The sequence below is a fragment of the Chrysochloris asiatica genome, unplaced genomic scaffold (assembly GCF_000296735.1).
Source record: "Chrysochloris asiatica unplaced genomic scaffold, ChrAsi1.0 scaffold00019, whole genome shotgun sequence".
Classification (NCBI taxonomy): domain Eukaryota; kingdom Metazoa; phylum Chordata; class Mammalia; order Afrosoricida; family Chrysochloridae; genus Chrysochloris; species Chrysochloris asiatica.
The window spans coordinates 9,924,925-9,936,797 of NW_006408537.1; positions in this window are offsets into that span (position 1 = coordinate 9,924,925).

The window sequence follows — 11,873 nt, forward strand, 5'->3', positions numbered from 1 at the left end:
TTGAAAAACAAAATAGCTGAAATGAAAAAATCTCAGTAATTTAAAGTTCTTAACAAAAAATAGTTCAGGAATAGTTGGCTACATTAGGGAATTCTACCAAACATTTAAAGAAGAATTCATATCAATCCTTCTTAAACTTCCCACAGAACAGAAGAGGATAGAATACTACCTAATTAATTCTAGGAGGCTAGCATTATTCAGATTCTAAAATTAGAAAAGAAATGGAAACTACAGACCAATATTCCATATGAATACATGCAAAAACCATCAATAAAATGAGAGCAAATGGAATCCAATAGCATATTAAAAGGATTATATACCATGACCAGATGGGATTTATCCTAGGAATGGAAGGGTGATTCAACAGAAGAAAATCAATGTAATACATCACATTAATAAACTGAAGGAAGACTCCACAGCCACCAAGTTAATTCTTCCTCATAGCAATCCTATAGGATAGAGTAGAACTGTTCCATAGGATTCCCAAGACTAAATCTTTATGGGAGTAGGTAGCTTCACTTTTCCTGCAGAGAGGCTTTTAGGCTTGATCTACCAAACTAGCATTAGTAGTTTAATACTTAACCCACAGTGCCACTAGCACTCCTTAACTGAAGGAAATAACTGTTGCTGTTGTTATGTGTTATGGAGTCGGTTCCTATTCACAGCGACCCTGTACAGGGTTTCCAAGGCTATAAATCTTTACGGGAGCAGAAAGCCTCATCTTTCTCATGCAGAACAGCTGTTAGTTTCGAACTGCTGACCTTGAGGTTCGCAGCCCGATTCGTAATCACTACACTACCAGAGCTCCTTGAAAGAAAGAACTACATAATGTTAATTGATGCAGAAGAGGCATTTGACAAAATTAAACACCATTTTATAATTAAACCCCTTCAGAAAACTAGTAAACTAGGAATATAGGGAAATCCTTCAATATGAAAAAGGGCATTTATGAAAAACCCACATCTAATACATTGGACATATTATCAGGAGGGACCACTCCCTGGAAAAGGACAATATGCTTGGTAAAGTGTAGGGTCAGCAAAAAAGAGGAAAACCCCAACAGTGTCAGCAGCAATCGACTCAAGAGTAGCAGCCATTGGGAAGCTGGCGCAGGGTGGTCAGTGTTTTGTTCTGTTGTGTATAAGGGTACTATGAGTCAGTACTGACTGGACAACACCTAATAACGGCAACCATAAAATTGGAGTCCTGGTGAGGCCCCATAGAGTAAGCACTGGACCACAATGTCGGTTCGAATCACAAGGTCAGTGGTTCAAACTGACCAGCCTCTCCTCAGAAACTATTCAGGATCGTTATGAATCGGAATTGACTTGATGACAATTAACTAAAACAACAACTACAATGTGCTCAGCAGCTTTCCCCTAAAATGAGAAATAAACAAAGTTAAACCTATAAATAAAATATTTCTAAGTTTCCTAGTGCTGCTGTAACTCAAATCCTACAAATGACGGGCTGTCGATAACAGAAATTTGTTTTCTTACAGTTCTCAATGCTCAAAGTCCAAATCAGGAGCTTGGCTGAGTCAATTATTTCTCTGTGTGTAGTCCCAGGCATACCTTGGTTTCTATACTTTTAGATGATCTTCAGATGGCATTTATGTCTAATTTGATCTTTTCAAATTCAGAGTTAGAAGTCAATTTACTGGGATATAATCTAGTTAATATAGCACAGAGAACTATATTTACAAATAACGTTATATACGCAGGTATAGGGATTAGGATTCCAAGATATATTTGGGGGGCAGAGATGGGGAGTCCAAATTAATCCATAACATGATATTATCCACCAGTTCCTCTCCTAGGTATACAGTCAAGATAATTGAAAGCAGGGACTCAAACAGATAGTTGTGCATCGTTATTCACTACAGAATTATTCACAATAGCCTAAAGGGGGAAACAACCTAAGTGTCCATCAAAATGAAGCTTTGATGCATGCTATGATGTGGATAACCCTTGAAAACGTTGTGCTAAGCGATATAAATCAGTCACAAAAGGACAAATATTGTATGATATCCCTTGGATGAGATTTCTAGAAAAAGTAAATGCCTAGAGACCAACACTTATTAGTGGTTACTGCAGGCTGAAAGGAGATAGAAATGGGGGGATTTATTATAAGGGGTACTGAGTTTCTACCTAGGAAGACTAAAATTATTTGGAAATCTACAACGGTGATAAGAACACAACATGGTGGATGTAATGTATGTCACTGTTGTACACGTAAAGATTGGTAAAATGGCCAATGTTTTGTTATATAAAAATTAGCACAATATAATTAAAAAAGATCTTTAGTAGTTAGAAAATGCTTTAATGGTGAGTCAGCCATTGTAATTTAGAAAGAATAAATATTGTGTTGTGTGTGGGAAAAGCAAAGAAAAAGGAGAGCATGTTTGGATTTTTTTCCCCCCTAATAGTTTAACATCAGTAATGTTTAGAAAATGTGGATTTTCTATAGCAAGCTTCTGTGGAGCTATATTTGTAAAAAATCAAGCTAGTATTGTTTGTTCACTGCCAAAATGCATACAATAAAAGCATTATAACAGTAGAAAATCTTGCTTGGTAAGATTAAGAGTCTTAAGTGAAATTTTGGAAATTATAGAAGGATGAATGGCATGAAATAACTGAGCAAAGAAAATGGTATACCATGAGACAAGTAGAAACTGATGATCTGACTGAGGCGAAGGCTGAGGCTGCCATTAGGTTAGTCAGAGCTTTGTTTACTGTATTTCAGTTGTTCTCCTACTGGCTTGTAATAAATAATTGCTTATTTGAAATCTATCAGCCATAAATGGAATAGATTATTTCCAAAATCTTTTTTTTTTTTTTTTTAAAGAAGCTCAAACTATGAGCCTCTTCTATAGACTACATTTCAACAAGTTTCTCATGTGAGAGAGACAGAGAAAGAGAGATTAAGTGATGATTTCTTTCTTATACACGCAGTTTTGTTTTCTTTTTGGTAGTATTCAGTGAAAGACAACTCTAATGGAATTGCAGTAAATACCAGAATAAACTCATTGAGAGGTTCAGCCCATTTGCCATTATGTGACAGAAATGGAATTTTCTCTAGCTATTTTGGAGAAATAACAATGGAAAAGAATAATAAAATGAGGCTAAACCAGGAAAATAATTACTCCAGATACTCCCTAGGCATCTCTATATCAAACATTGACTGGTAAGTGACTCTCTATTTTATAAACCAAGAAACAACTAATTTAACACCTTGAGCCCTCTGGTAGAAAGAAGTTCCATAAATAGAAAGAATAAATATTCATTAGATGGTAAAAGTATTCCCTAAAACAATGAAAGCTCTATGTCAATTGAACATTCTTTACTGGAATATCATAAATATATTAGATGTCAGCATGTGTAATTTCTAAAATGGTCAAGCAAAGTGCATTATTCACAGAAATGAGGCAGATACTATTTGCATAGATGCTGCAGTTTTTTGTTAAAAACACACTCTTAAGTACATACATAAAACCCACCCCCACATCACCACCACCACTAAAGTTATTGTTGCTTTTTTTCCCTCTTCATTTCTTTTTTCTTTTTTAATAACTTCTGTGACAAGGGTAGTAGCAGAGAATTGTGACCCAGAGCCAAGATAGCTTATGCTATAAACTGACAATAGAAAATCAAAATTTCATAAAATTTCTGAAGTTAAAGAAAAATCATTGTTATTTGTTTTTAAATCTCAATGTGTTAGCCTGTTGGTCTGAAGGAGTAAATTAGCCAGTGCTTGCTGCATGAAAAACATCCTGAAACAACAATTGACTCTTTATCATGATGGCACATTGGAGGGTGATGTGGGATTCCAATTGCCTATCATTTCCTAGATGGAATATGTTCTCATGGTGATGATGGAAGCCAAAATAACAGGCCTTGCCATGGAAGTACATTTCAAATCTCATTGGGCACAGTAAGTTGCATGACCAAGCCCAACATCAATGAAATGAAGATACACCACGAAGTGGAGAAAAGAGAGCACACATTTCTGAAAAAGAATCCTTTTTACCATAGATGCAAAAATGAATTTTTGCTTTGAGCATAAACACATGGAGAAGAGCAGTGCCAACCATGATGTCTAACATGACTTCCCACACTGGCTTGGCTTCTAGTGGAAATCAAGGATGCAGTGCACAGCACTTGCTACTTACCAGCATTCTTTGCAAGCTTTTTACCTGTCTGCTGTGACTAGAAAAAGAAAACACCAGTTGGCTTGTATGTGTTGTAAAGGAAGGCAGTGTCCTACACTGGAAAGAACTTGGTCTATGCTATCAGAGAAACATGGGCTTAAATTTCAATTCCAACTCTTAATACTTACATGATCTTGAATAGGATTATAATTTTTGAGCCTTATTTTCCTAAATGCAAACGGAATAATATCAGGGTAAATAAAAAAGTACTTCTACAAAATCATAGATTCCTTTATGAAAGAAGTACATCCAAATATGAAGCAAAGGCTTCTTGACATATTGTCCATCTAATTCTTAATACTTCTGAAGGTGGTGAGCCCATCTCTCTAACTTGTCCCTGAGGAATTCTGTGCTCTTTGATTTTGGTATCCTTGAGAGGCTCAAGTTGTGTAACTTTTAAATGTTCTTCAGTTTGAGGAACAAAAAGAAGTATGAAGTGGCAAGATCAGGGCTGTAGACTATAAGAATTTCCAATGAAATTTTCATAGGATAGACCTTGCTACCCTCAAAGAATGTGCAGATGCATTGTCATGATGGGGAAAAAATATCTTCAGTGCAACTTTCCTGACTTTTTTTCTCACCAATGAAGTTTTAATTTTTCTTAAAACTTCTTCTTAATAAGCCCCCATGAAAGACCTATGTTCTTCAAGAAAATCTATCAAGCTGACCCCCTTGGAATGTCCAAAAAGCAATTGCCATAACCTTTTGAGTTGACCTCTCTGCCATGAATGTAACGGGTCCAGCAGATCCCCGTAGAACCCAGTGTTTTGATTGGATTTATTTTAAGGCACTTTAATGAGACTAAGACAAGTGCGTTACTAAAAGAACTTGTCTGCAGCCATCCACTGATCAGAGACATGTTTAAGCATGTTTTGTTTGGAATAAACTGATGTATCTATGAACCGAGTCCCTACTAGCAAAACTCTTTTTAATTATTCTCTTTAAAATTTTTTATTACTCTCTTTAATATGTTTCTCCCAAAATGCTTGTGGAGTGCTGGTTTGCTGTAGGATAAGCACTAGACTGCTAATCACAAGGTAGGTGTTCAAACTCACCAGCCACTCCTTGGAAACCTATATAAAGGAGGTATGAGTTGGAACTGACTCAACTGGACACTTAACAACAAAAATATACTTGTTAAAACAAAATTATCTCCTAAGTGATATATTTAGCAATGTTTCTGGTAGTGTTGATACTCAGTAAACATGAGCTGTCTTCAACTCCAAGTACCTAGGGGTATGCAGAAAGATCAAGGACAATGAGTAAAGTCAGTCTCTGGGAGCTGGTCACACATCATTGTATTTAATTTAGAGACCATTGTTTTTACTTTTCACATGCCTCTGTCTTCACAACTTAATTGCAAGATTTTTGATGAAAAGTGACTTATTGCTTGCTCTCTGTCTTACACAAGAAGTTTTGGTGGTTCACTGGTTAAGTGCTTGACTACTAACTTAAAGATTGGTGGCTCAAACTCACCAGCTGCTCCATGGGAGAAAGATGGAGCAGTCCGTGTCTGTAATGATTGCAGCCTTGGAAACCCTAGGAGGCAATACTATTCTGTCCCATAGAGTTACTGTGAATTGGAATCAACTTGACTGCAACAAGTTTTTGGTATAGCTTACACAGCACCTGGACTTCTGGTGTGGCCCTGTAGGATAAGCACTGGACTGTGAATCACAAAGTCCGAGGTTCAAACCCACCAGTTGCTCTTCAGAAACCATATACAGGGTCACTTTAAGTAGGAACTGACTTAAGGGCACTTAACAATAACAACAACATTCTAGTGTTAGACCAGCCATTTGTTCATCTTGAGCTGCCACTCTCCATATCTGGGTTTCTTTTTCTCATCTCTAAAATGAGGAGATTGGATTCCATTCCTTAGAAGTGTAGTGAATGTAGTAGATGCTCAATGAATTATTTTTAGGTTCAATGAATAATTTCTATTTAAGATTTTGTCAGGCTCTAAAAGTCTAAAAAGTTTAAGTAAGGCAGATAAACAAATTTAAATATTATTTACAGCAACATGATATCAGATTTCATAGCCTTCCTTCCCAGAAAAAAAAATAATTTGAAACAAATTAAATCCTGGGAAAAAATTGCCATGTGAAAAGATAAATTCAAGCATGCTTTTCTTTTGAAGTAACTTGTGATTTCTATTTAACTACAAAAACAAAATCTATTCAGGCAGACACCTTTTTAAATTCATCATGTTGATAAAAACTCCAACTATATGACACAATATGGCACAGTTAGTATGTACTGATGAATTATAGCTTTTATATGATAACTCAATGGCCCTATCAGACATTGAGTAACTTTCATGGGTTCTTTACTGACTCTCTACAAAAATTCCTGTATCAACCCGAAATCTATTTACTACTGAAATACATGAATGTGTTTTGTTGTTGTTGTTATTTTTCCCCCAAATAAATTGTTTGCTGACCTGGTTTTGTTATAAAACCTTGAAAGATGTATATCGAAACATCTTGCTCTATTAAAATAGCAGGCACGATGGCTGAAACCAGGCCATTGTTGTACTTTCTTGTGAATTCCTGGCAGATATTTTAGGAAACTTTAGGCAGTGTTAATATTTTTATTGTTTCCCTGGCATGTACTTGCCTTGGGAAGCATTTCTTTTGCTAACCTTAAGAAATTGTGTGAAGACTTTTTAAGAGATAAGGAAAGATGGAGCCTCTGTTCTCAATCCCTGGCCTCACTGTTTCAAGATGACAGTCTAGCAATTTCTATTAGAATTACAAGACTTTTTAGTCATCCTAACATGGATGTCAAGTGCAATGTTTCATGGTATAAAGTGTCTGGAATCTGGAACCAGTGTTGCTGTTGTTGTTAGGTTCCATTGAGTCAGTACAGACCCACAGTATGCACAATAAAACAAAACACTTCCCAGTCCTGTTCTATCCTTAATATTATTGCTATGTTTGAGCCCATTGGTTCAGTCATTGTTTCATCCATCTTGTTGATGATTTTGCCTTTTTTGCTGACCTTCCACTTTACCAACCAAGAATGATGTCATTCTTCAGGGACTGGTCTATCCTGATGACAAGTTCAAAGAATAAGAGACAAAGTCTTTTGCCATTGTCACTTCCAAGAGCAATCTGGCTGTATTTCTTCTAAAATAGATTTGCTCATTCTTCTGGAAGCCCATATATATTCAATATGCTTCATGAATACAATAATGCAAATACATAAATTTTTCAGTCTTCTTTATTCATTATCCCGCATTTGAAGATACTATGGCTTGGATAAGTTACACCTTAGATCTCACTATGACATTTTTAATTTTCAACACTTTTAAGAGGTCTTTTGCAACGGATTTGTCCAATGCAATACATCATTTGATTTCTTGACTGATGCATGCATGAACATTGATTGTGGATCCCAATGAAATGAAATCCTTGACAACTTCAATCTTTTCTCCATTTATCATGATGTTGATTATTGGTCCAGTTGTGGGTTCTTTTTGTTTTCTCTATATTAAGGTGTAATCCATACTGAAGGCTGTAGTCTTTGATCTTCATCAGTAAATGCTTCAAGGCTTCTTTGCTTTCCGAAGACTAGGTTGTGCCATCTGCTTATAACAGGTTGTTAATGAGTTTTCCTTCAATCCTAATGCTGCATTCTTCTTCATATAGTCCAAATTTTTGGATTATTTGTTCAGCATATCCATAACAAAGAATGAATAACATTGCAATGAATATGAATTCCAAGGCACTTAACTGTGCTCACGTGGTACTGTACAGTGATTTGAATAGAATAAGGAGATACTATGTGGTTTAAAATCAGGAAAGGTGTGTGTCAAGGTTGTATGTTTTCACCTTACATATTCAATCTCTATGCTAAGCAAATAATCCAAGAAGGTAGAACCAGCGCTGCCTGTAGTTGATGACACCTAACAAAAACAACAAACTACTGCTTGATTTTAGACAGTTTACTTAACCTACTTGTGTTCAATTTATTCATATTTAAATTGGGAGTTGAAATTGCTCCTGTTGTGATGATTAAATGAGTTATTATATGTAAACTAATTACAACAGTGCATAGTATATAGAAAGCTGTGCCAGTATTTGCTATTATTATTAGGTGAATCTACCACTTGTCTGTCAATCAGTGTATTGCACTGTGACGGTTGGTTTGTATGTTACTGTGATGTTGGAAGGTATGCCACCAGTATTTCAAATACCAACAAAGTTACCCATGGTGAACAGGTTTCAGTGGAGCTTCCAGATCAAGACAAACTAGGAAGAAAGGGAGGTGGCCCACTTCTGAATGGTTAGCCACTTATGAATAGCAGTGGAATACTGTCTTATGTAGTGCCAGAAGGATAGCTACTCAGGTTGGAAGGCACTTAATGATGTGGATGGAGCAAAGTTTTCAGGACCTTAAAAAAAATTTTTTTTACAGCTATTTCTTCTCATTTTGAGTCATGTCTATTTGCTGAATGGGCATGACTCAAAATGAGAAGAAATAGTTGTAAACATCATTAATAATGAGACTATAGAATGTGAACCTAGGAAAACTGAAAGTAACAAAAAACGAAGTGGCATGGATAATGATTGATATCCTAGGCATTAGGAACTAAAGCAGAAATTGTCATTTTGAATTGGATAATCATAGATATACTATGCCAGGAAAGACCAACTGAAAGGGAATAGCATCACATACATTGTCAAAAGGAACATTTCAAGATCTGTTTTGAAGTACAATGCTGTCTGGGATAGGATAATATCTATATCCCTACAAGGAAGTTCAGTTAATAAGAGTATTGTACAAATTTACACACCAACTAATGTAAGTCAATGATGAAGTTGAAAAATTCTACCTACTTCTTCAGTCTGAAATTGATCAAATGTGCAATCAAGATGCATTGAGAATTACTGGTAACTGGAACAAGAAAGTTGGAAACAATGAGGAGGGATCAATAATTGGAAAGTATGGCCTTAGTGACAGAAATGATGTTGGAGATTGATTGATACAATTTTGCAAGACTTGTAACTTCTTCATCGAAAATACCTTTATTAACAGCATAAATTGTTGCTATACATGTGGACCTCACCAGCTGGAATACAAACACTAGGAAACAAACTGACTGTATCTGTAGAAAGAAATGATAGAGAAGCTTAATATCATCAGCCAAGACAAGACCAGGGGTTGACTATGGAACAGATCATCAATTGCTCATATATAAGTTCAGGCTGAAGTTTAAAAAAATAAAAAATAAAACAAGTTGAAAAGAGCCAAAATATAACCTGGAGTATATCCCACCAGATCTAGAGTCCATTTCAAAGACAGCTTTAATGCATTGAAAACTAATGACTGAAGACCAGAGATGAGTTTAGGATAATATCAAGAATATCATACATGAAGAAAGCAAAAGGTCATTAAAAAGAGAGGAAAGAAAGAAAAGACTAAAGTGGATATCAGAAGAGAATCTAGAACTTGCTCTTGAATGTGAAGTACCTAAAGACGTGGGAATAAGTGAGGAAGTAAGTAAAAATGCCTCACAAACTGGGCCAATAAATAACACCAGGATGAATGGAAGAAAGATTGAAGTTGTCAAAGATTTATTTGATTTGAAATCAATGCTCATGGAAGCAGCAGTCAAGAAAGCAAAAGATGTTTTGCAACTTTTGGTCTTTCCTTGTCTGGAGGAAAGGATTGAAGAAAATTGAAGATACATGGAATAGTCCAACGGACTAAAAGTCCATGTGAACATCAGTCTCCATGACCCAGAATCTGGAACAACTGGATAGTGCTCTGAAAGGAATCACATTAAAAGATCCTGGCTAGAGTGGGAGAAAAATGTGGAACAAAACTCAAAATCAGAAAAGACCAGGCTTGTTGACTAGATTGGTGGAACCACTGAGACTTTGGTCACTTGTCACCCTTCAAGTCTGGAAATGAACTTATTCCATGACTCAATTATCAGCCAAACAATAGATTTTTCAATAATAGTAGTTCATAAGGAATTTGTAAACTATTTGGAGCTGTTATTTTCTCCAGCTCTGATATTTTTAATGTTTTCCTTTAAGCAGCAAACTCATTTTGAAATTGTAAAAAGAATTGAGAGGCTCTGGTCTCATATCAGAATGATTTTTGATGCATCCAATTTGCATGGTGAAAGTCATCTTTCCAGAAACACAAAACCAACAGATTGGGAAAATAATCACTTCTTCAATTCAGTGTCAGTAAAGAATTTGCAGCAGCTAGAAAACAGGCTTAGAAGATGCATCTGATAAGAAACTAAAAGTGATCAGATTTTATATATAAAGAAATTCACAATGTATTAGTCACCTTTGGGGCATCCTCATGTTCTTTTCATTAGTTTCACTTATATGTTTTGTAGTCTTTCATTAAGATGTTTCATCTCTCTGGAGAATCAATGAAGGAATTTAAACCTCCAGAACCCACAAATAATCTACCATTTATACAGATTCTCAATACTGTTTCTGTGGAGGGACAAAAGGATATAAAAGAGTTGCAACATTAAAATTTTGTTAAAAATATGGACACTACTAATTGGGTCATGTAGACAAGATGGTGGATCGGGTAGACGTGCGGTAAGGAGCTCTGTCAGCAACAACGCAAAAATACCGAACCAAGCAGGCTCAAGTGATGGTGCTAGAACTCTGAATCACATACAAAGGAATATTAAGAAGCTTGGAAGGATTACAGCTAGGGGAATTTATAGCAGAATCAACAAATCCATTGCTTTCTAATTCAAGACGCTCCACTGCTCCCAGAGTCACCATCTTGGGAGAGAACAAGCAGGGGAAGGATCAGAACAGCCACGAATGCCTGACAGAACCGAGGAGATACAGGTGTGGACATTCTTTTTTTTTTTATATCTCTTCATTGGTCTTTCGCTGTCTGCACACCTCCATTCTGGTGACTAGAGAAGCTACCTGAGCTAATGGACACCCCACCACCACCCCGGGAGGGTTCTACTACGCATACACACAGATCTCCTCAAAATTTAAAGCAACGGTTTCCACTTAAAATCAAATGGCCACCACTCATCTGTCAGTTTGTCATACTGTGGTGGCTTGTGAGTTGCTGTGATTCTGAGAGCTATGTCACCAGTATTTTAAATACCAACAGGGTCACCCATGGTGGACAGGTTTCAGATGAGCTTCCAGACAAAGACAGACTAGGAAGAAAGAGTGATAAACTACTTCCGAATATTTAGTCACTGAAAACCTTATGAATACCAGAAAAACACTGTCAGATATAGTGCTGGAAAATGAGCCCCCCAGGATAGAACACACTCAAAATGTGACTGGGGAAGAGCTGCCTCCTCAAAGTAGAGTAGAATGGAGTAAAGCCTGTGGGAGAAAAGCCCATGGAACCTTCATTTGCTGATGGGGCATAACTCAAAATGAAGAGAAACAGCTATAAACATCTGTTGAAAATTGGAACATGGAATGTATGAAGTATGAATCTAGGAAAATTGGAAGTTGTTAAAAATGAAATGGAATGCATTAACATCGATATCTTAGGCATTAGTGAGCTGAAATGGACTGGTATTGGCCATTTTGAATCTGACAACCACATGATTTACTATGCAGGGAATGACAAATTGAAGAAGAATGGTGTTGCATTCATCATCAAAAAGAACATATCCAGATCAGTCATGAGGTACAAC